At 44.0% G+C, this 8,385-nt stretch overlaps 1 long non-coding RNA gene across 1 annotated transcript; it reads left to right on the forward strand.

Moving 5' to 3' along the window:
- Nucleotides 1-2,791: 2,791 nt before the first annotated feature.
- On the forward strand, nt 2,792-7,941 carry LOC116075462. Its single transcript, XR_004112553.1, has 3 exons — nt 2,792-2,872; nt 4,922-4,963; nt 7,861-7,941. It is a non-coding gene; the product is annotated as an uncharacterized LOC116075462 (long non-coding RNA).
- The last annotated feature ends 444 nt before the right edge of the window (nt 7,942-8,385 follow it).

Raw genomic sequence — 8,385 nt, forward strand, 5'->3', positions numbered from 1 at the left:
TTCTGAGCTGCACACGATTTAGTCTTGAAGACAGCTGACAGGAATGTTGATGTTCTGTAATCGGAGGCCTGACGGGAGTGTGCAGCCAGCCTCGTGCAGGTGCCTCGCCTCTGGAGAAACGGCGCTGGATGGCTCTGTCTCTCACTGTCTTCCAGCACCGCTCAATGAACTCGTTATTTTTATTTTTATTTTTTAGTGCGTAAGTGAGATACTTTGTGAGGCATACGCACCAAAGCCGCGAGCCTATTCAGCACCAAAGCGTGTGGCTGCGAAGCAAAACCTCAACCAGTCAACAGTTGGCTTGACCATGGTTTGTCTTGTATTCAAGTGATTTTTAAGAGTCCACAAAATTCTTTTGAAATTATTTGGAAAACATTTCCATTGAAAACAAGGACAGACACTGATAACATTAACTTTACCCTTCCCTCAGAGTGGAAGTTCATGTTTGTTTTTGTTTGTTTGTTTTTAAAGCTGTAAGTTTACATTTTATTTTATTTTTTCATTATCCTATTTATTCTATGAATGCTTTGCCTGCATGTATGGATGTGCACCACCCGGATGCCTGGTGTCCCCCGATGTCAGAAGGGACTCTCAGATCTTCTGGACCTGGAATTGCTGATGGCTGTGAGCCGCCATGACACGTGGATGCTGGGAATTGAACCTGGGTCTTTTGAAAGTGCATGGGTCCTTTGAAAGTGCAGTCCCTGTCCTTAGCTGCTGACTCATAAGCCCCTGGCAGTTCGCTTTTTTTTTTTTTTTTTTTTTTTTTTTTGAAGGCATCTGATGTGGCTAAAAGAAGCCTCTGCTTACCCACTGGGAGCCCAGCCCTGGTCTTTAAAAGTGGCCATGAGAAAAAAAAAATTGAGTTTTAATATTAAATATGGTCTTCTGGATTGTTGCATAGTGTAGGGTCCTGACATCGGGTCCCCTGCATCAACTACAGTGTAGAGGTAGGAACTATACACAGGCGGATGCCTAGAACTCACTGGCTAGTCCACGGAGCCAGTCAGATAAGCCAGGTTCAGTGAGACTGTCTCAAAAATTAAGGTGTAGAGCAATCATCTTTTAAAATTTTTGGTCTCTCTCTCTCTCTCTCTCTCTCTCTCTCTCTCTCTCTCTCTCTCTCTCTCTCTCTCCCCCCTCTCTTTTTACAGTGTGTATGAATGTGCTTTGTGTTCTACATACTTGGAAAATAGTGGCAGTATAAAAGCTTCATAAACAAAAAGTCCACGTTTACTAGGGATGAGTACTCCTTTGTTTTTTTTCTTAGTAACAGAATGTAGCAATCAAAAAAAAAAACAAGCCTAGCCACACCATCCTTGGCCGCTCTGGGAGGCTCTTTGACAGCTTTATTTATTTCTCTGTACCCAGTTGCTAGCGCAGCATGAAGAAAGCCAAACTCTAAGAGGTCACACTCGTGAGACACCAGGCTACTTTGTCTAAGCTTGATGTCATATTCCAAAGGAGTAAGAATACTTCCTGAAGTTTCCTAAATAAATTTGTTTAGAAATAAAATGTCTAGACAAATAGTCGGTAGATAAATGAATTGTTCTGGTAGGAGATTCTCTTTACCGATTTTTTCCTAGTCTACCTGGCATCTCTCTCTTTCAGATTTTTTTTTTTTTAAGCAACCCTGACTGATGAAATATCCTCCTTATAATTAGGGCATTAATTTGCCTTTCAAAATAAAGAGGTTGGAGAGAATGCTCAGGGGTCAAGAACACTTTCTGATCTTTGCCCACACTGGGCGGCTAACACCCGAAGCTCACACCCACCTGTAACTCCGGCTGCTGGGATCTGATACCCTCTTTTGATTCTTGAAGACTCCTGCACACAATCCTACCAGATATGCACACATATACACATAAGTACAAATCAATGACATTTTAAAAATTAAGATTATTTACTTTGTAGAAGGTCCATAATAGCATCTCTTTATACGTAGGATATTCCCACTCTATAAAACATGGTGAATACGAAGTATTTTTCACTGTACTTGTATTTGAAGAATGCAATGAAATAGTCCACTGTCATCTGTGCTTCCATTTTCTATGGTTTCAGCTACACACAGCCAACAGTGATCTAAAATAGGCAATGGAAGATTCCAGAAATAAATAATTCATATTTATTGCAGTATATTGTTGTGTGTTCTGTTTCTGGTAGTTTCTTACTGTTTTTGATTTGTAAATTCATCCTCATTATAGGGCATCATTGTGCATCTATAAGACGGTGTCCTGAGATGGATAGCGTTCATTGCAGTCCTTGGTTTCAGACATTCATAAGCTGGACCCCACAGACCATACAAGATTCCTATACCTCTTCCCTATGTTAGGAAGACCATTATTTAAAACCGCATGTTAAACTATAGACATTGTATCTGTATTTGAGCACATAAATGTATGGATACCTGTGTGTATGTATGCACATGTGTGTGTTTGCACAGGTGTATATGTGTATTTTCCTTTATCTTCATTGGGCCAGGTTTTAAAAATTTGTGATCAAAACAGAACACTTAGAAAATTGCAAATTCAAAACACAGCCAGTTTTTTTTTATTAGCTATAATTTGTTTAAAGTGGTGCTTTTGAGTTCCAATTTATAATAATTATTTCCAGTTGCATTTCCTTTATAGGCAGGAAGAGGAGGACTCTTGGTTTGTAAGCTATAAAAACCCCGATCTCCACAGACTACAGTTCAAAAAAAAAAAAAAAAAGTATGTTGATTTACTCATGTAAATATCAAGTCTAGATTGTAGGCGTGGCTTTCCACAGCTGCTTCTCCCTCCCTCACTAAGCTTCTTCCACAGTTGTGACCAGGTGGGACAAGTTGGCTACTTCCGTTGCTTAGCACATTTTCTGCTTTTGTGACCCAACCGTGAGTCATTTGTAATCTCTTATTGGCTTATGTTCCAATCTCTGAAGCAGTGATTGTGGCCAAGGGGTTCAATAAGTTATCTGGCTTTAGGTTTTGTCCTGTGCCAACCCCACTCCTGGGTGTGTCTATACATACCCCTCCCCACTCCTACACTGCTCAGTATTAGAATGGGTGTGGGGGAGGGCAGCGGTAGATGTTCTATGGAGAGAAATTTCATCAAGCTTAGGCGATGGAAGAAGGGTAAAGGCTGGAAGAAATTAGCGTGTACAATGCCTGCTACGTTCAGCCAATGGGTAGAGAGGAAGCCGAGGCTGCGCACTTGAAGTCCCCAGTTTGTGTGCTCAGTAAATGATTGTAATCTGGCAATCAGCTACCTCAATCTCAAATGAAACTGGGTGTCAGATTAGAACGAGTTCTGAGACTGAGCGCACAAGAACCTGGCTTGCTTGGGGTAGATTAGTTGAGTCCACTGACTGTTTCTTCAGTACCCATGAAATGCCAAATGGGTAAAGGGCTGGAGATCCTGAGATTCAAATCACTCAGCTCTGTGTTGGGCTCTCTTACTGTTAAGGAGGGGTGGTGGTGTTCGGCAAGTCAACAAATCAGAAGCGTTTGGCAACAGGTTCAGAGGCCTGTGGGGGTGGGGAGGGAACGGGGAGAAACTGCTGGCTCCTGGTAAGAGTTTCTGAATAATTAACAAGAGCTTGTTGAAGTTATAGGATGGCTGGGGAAAGGAAGAAGAAGTAGAAGGCCACAGTGTGTGGCTGGTGAGGGCAGGGGCCAGGGCTAAGTAAGGATGGCGTAAAATGTGTGCATGCACAGTGTGAAGCGGAGATGGCGTTGGTCCGCACACGGGCTCACAAGGGTCCTTTATTTCACCCATTGCAGTCTGGGTGTCACTAGAAGCCACTGGTGGTTGAAAGGCAGGGATGAGGGGTGGCACAGTTGAAGCTTTTGGAAGATTACTCTGGCCAGGGTTGGTGAATGGATAGGGTAGGTTCAGTTGACTGAAGGGAATCTAGGGCAGGCTGTTGCTCTCCTTGAAGAGAGAGCTGGGGAGTGTGGGATCGGGGCACTAGTGTAGGTACAGGTAGTAGAAAGCAGGGTATTGTGACAGCAAGTCTCTCGATTGGTCAGATGAACAGAGCTAGGGAGAGAGCAGAATCAAGCGGGCCTTTGATGCACTGGGCAGAAGAACTCATTCTTTTCGTATAAAGGGTAAAACACGATATGAAACAGCAAAATTAAACAGGCCAACCAGTAAGGGGACAGCAGAGTATGCATTCATGTAGCTGGCCAACCTTGTTCTGTGGAAGTAAAGCAAAATATATTTTAAAAGATTTTATTATTATTAATTATTAATTATTAATTATTATTATTATTATTATTATTATTATTATTTATTTGCTACCCTGAAGCTGGTGTTTCAGGTGGCGTGGGTTACCTGTCCTGGGTGTTCCTCACTGAGCCATCTGTCTGGACCCTAAAAATAATATTTTAATAAAACGTTTAATAGTATTCCATGTGATATATAACATCGAGGAACGAGGTTATAGAGCTGAGCTTACAACCCAGGAGAGTCAACTGTAGAGACGATCTGCGTCATGCCACTTCAGATGACGCAGCCCACACCCAAAGTGTCCACCGCTAAGGCATCTAAATCGAGGGAGCATACCTTTGTTTCCACTTTTTAAAATATGAGTGTTTGCATGTGTGTGAGTATGTGTGCACATGTGTGCACGAGTGTGTGGAAACCCGAGTTTGAGGTCAGGAATTACTCCACTCACTGAAGCAGAGCCTGTCAGTCACACCGGGAGCTTATCCATAGGACTAGTCCCCTACCCAGCTTGCTTTGCAGATCTCTGGACTCTGTCTTTCAAGGTTACAATGACAGGCTGGCCACCACATCCACCCAGCACATTAACTGTTGCGTCATCCCCCTGTTTCCACTTTAAAAAGGCAATGAACTTGTAATTATATCTAAAGCTTAGAAGAAAATGAACTCTACATTATAAAATAAAACTCAGTTGACCAATCTTTATTGGGTAGGTGGAGTATTTGGGATGGAACTCAGGCTCCCCAGTATGTTAGGTAAGTAAATGCTCTACCATCGCATTCTGTCTCCAGCCTTTTTTTATTTTTTTTTATAGCTTGATTTTTGAGACTGAGTCTCATCGCATTCCCGGGGCTGACCTTGAACTAGCATTTCTCCCGTTTTAACCTCTAAGGAGCTGGGATTACAGGCCTGTGCCACTACCTCAATGTGGACACTGCTCTTCTGTTCTTCAGCCACAAAAAGATTTGGCCTTCAGCCTTCTGCCATGCCAGATGCAACATGCATACCTTCACCAGATGCAAAAATCTTAATCTTGAACTTTCTATAAAATCTACACTCATGACGAATGAATTTATCTGTCTTATTTATAAACTATGCAACTCAGGGCAAGAGATCCCCTCAAATCCAAAGGTCCTGGCATCAGAGGCCACAGTTTTTTCATTACTAAAATAAGGCTTCCTATTCCTTGTCCTGCTCAAGTTCTGAGATTACTGTAGGATTTTGGTTGTTGTTTGTTCGTTTGTTTTTGTTTTCCAAGGCAGGGTTTCTCTGTGGAACATCCCTGGCTGTCCTGGAACTCTCTTTGTAGACCAGGCAAGCCTTGAACTCACGGAGATCTACCTGCTTCTGCCTCTGCCTCTGCCTCTGCCTCTGCCTCTGCCTCTGCCTCTGCCTCTGCCTCTGCCTCTGCCTCTGCCTCTGCCTCTGCCTCTGCCTCTGCCTCTGCCTCTGCCTCTGCCTCTGCCTCTGCCTCTGCCTCTGCCTCTGCCTCTGCCTCTGCCATCTCCAGAGTGCTGGGAATTGAGGCATCACCACAAGAGCCTCCCTGGCTGCTGTAGGCTTATAGCATTAAGAAGGGATGAGATAGGGCCACCCTGAATGCCAAGTACCACCCGCCTCTTAGATTCACTACCTTTCTCTTGTGGCCTTTCTCTCGCGACCTCTTCTTTTTCTGCAAGCAAGACTACCACCCTTGGCCACCGCACCTCCTCGCATTCCACACAGATGGATAAAGAACGCATCGTGGTTTCTGGTAACTCGCCTTTTACTTTCCCTGTCGAGATGTCCCCGAGGGGTTGAGATTCTTAGAAAAGGAGACACACGGATGACAAGGGGCAGCACTGTACAGCTTCCCAGTGGCCCTGTAAAGGACAGTCACACCAACAAGGAGAACAGGGAGCTGCTTTAGGCTTTGATCAATGTCCGATTTAAACAAACAAACAATTTTCCTAGTGGAAAATATGGGCGGGCAGCGCTCCATGGCTGCCTAGAACACACCCCACAGCAATGCAATGTGATAGAACATATGGATATACATATTTCCACCCACGAAGGGAGACTTTTTTTTTCCCTCTTTGCCAAGATATTAATCCCGGATGTGATCTAGATTTTAGACCTAATTTACAAATTGTAAAGAGGAAAAAGAAGTACGAGGGTCAGAGATGCACAACAAATAGCACAGACAGAACATGTCACCCAACCCAACTGTGGTGACAATATGGTACAGTTACCCAGAACCCTTCAACAAATAAACACCAAGGGGCTGGAGGCCAGGAGAGTCTACTTCTTCCCACGCTTCTAGAACTTTCTGGTGTTAGCATGGCATCCTGAAGACACATTCAGCCCATGCTCACAACAGGACTGTTATTACATCGCTCCTGGGATAGTCACGAAGAAGGTTCCACAATTCAAAAAGAGACTTAAGAGATATGTGGACTTTATTTGGGAGTTATGGTCGTCTCTCCCTTCCTTTCCCATGCCCTCCCCTCCCTTCAGTTTTCAAGCTTATCTCGTTTTATTGTCAAGGATGATGGGCTCCCTATTGTGGGCATCTCATAAATATGAGAAAAGATGGATCATTTGCATATAAAATGACTAGTATTTATTAAAAATAGCCCCGAGTTGGTCCGGAGACTTGGGTTTAAGTGACCTTAAGTCATCAGAGTTGACAGTTATCACTGCTGGCTGATAGAAGGATGAGAGTTTTTTTTACAATGACTCTACTTATAGATGTTCGGCATCTTCTACACTAACTAAACAGGCAAACACAGCTGTCCGCTAGCTAGTCTCTCCAGCGGCTTCAGATAGCAAGGCAGGTTTCCAGCATCATCCCCAGTGTGTCTGGCCTCCATGTCCATCCCCCTGACTCCCTCCGCCTTGTCCATGTTAGCCCTCTGGCTACTGCAAAAACACCCTTACCCAGACGTCACTTCTGGCAGGCCTCTGCTGAATCCCAGTTTAGTTTCTCATCACTCCGTAGAGTCACTGCCCTTTGTCTAACCCCCATGATCTCAATCATGTTACTATTTTCTGCACTTACAGACGCTTCTGTACCTTAGCAACCTATGTACCAAAGCAGGCCTTCCCCTTCCCGGGATCACTATATCCTTGAAGCCACACAGCTTTCATACATAGCCGCCATGGCTGGTCTAAACCCATCCTTGCCTCCTGGAATAGGGTTCCTGCAGATAGGAACACCAAATTCTTTCTCACCAAAGCACCGCAGGACCAGGTACTATAAGACTGAAGCAAACTGCCATGGCTCCCACACCACCAGGTTTTCCCTCGCTTCTCTTCGTCTTGTCTAGCCGGTTCTGGTTCTCCCCATTTTGCCCACCACCTAAGAGCCACAACAAAGGCTTTGTCCTCACCGTCTGGACCCCAGATCAAGGGTGCTTACCCTTTCCCACCACATGGCCTTTCGTGGTACATGTGCTTTTCATCCCGGGCACTGAGAGCAATAACCACGTTTGCCACTCTGGATGATTTGCAGGTTATACCATCCACAACTGAACATACTTCGAAACCCCCATCCATATCCATTTTTGTTGTTGTTGTTTTGTTGATTCTAACTTTTTCATAAAGCGCTTCCCCCGCTTCCTAAAAGCATTTCTAAATATTTGTTTTCTTTATTATAATGTTTCTTCTGTAGGGCCGATGAGCCGGGTTCTCACGTGCCCTCCCAGGGCTCGTCTTCCAGAATGATGCCTGCTATTTACTATTCGCTCGGTAAATATTTGTGACTCAGATAGGAGGGAAAGTGAGTGCACCTGCTGTCTGGGAAATGGAGGGATAAACACAGAGGAAGCCGGGGCTGTGAGTCCAAGGTGCTCCACTTGTTCATGGTTACTGTGGAAATTCTGGTACTGAATGTCAGGGCGGAGAAGGCATGGTCTCTGATCGTGTGATAGCCAGATTAAAAACCTTGGCCTTGGGAGATGGTAAACTTTGGCTCAGTGTTTTGAATCTCAGTTACAATGTATGCTAGAAATGTAACTTTTACCAAGTCATAGGCTACTGCTCAGGGCTTCAGGATCTTTGCATCTAAAAGAAAAAGCAATAGAAAATGTCAGGCTATTCATATGTGAATGGCTAAAAAGAATGAATAAATGAATGAATGAATGAATGAATGAACGAATGAATGAATTGTTCTTTTTTTAGATAGGTTTTTCTGTTA

Source organism: Mastomys coucha, unplaced genomic scaffold, assembly GCF_008632895.1.
Source record: "Mastomys coucha isolate ucsf_1 unplaced genomic scaffold, UCSF_Mcou_1 pScaffold3, whole genome shotgun sequence".
NCBI lineage: Eukaryota > Metazoa > Chordata > Mammalia > Rodentia > Muridae > Mastomys > Mastomys coucha.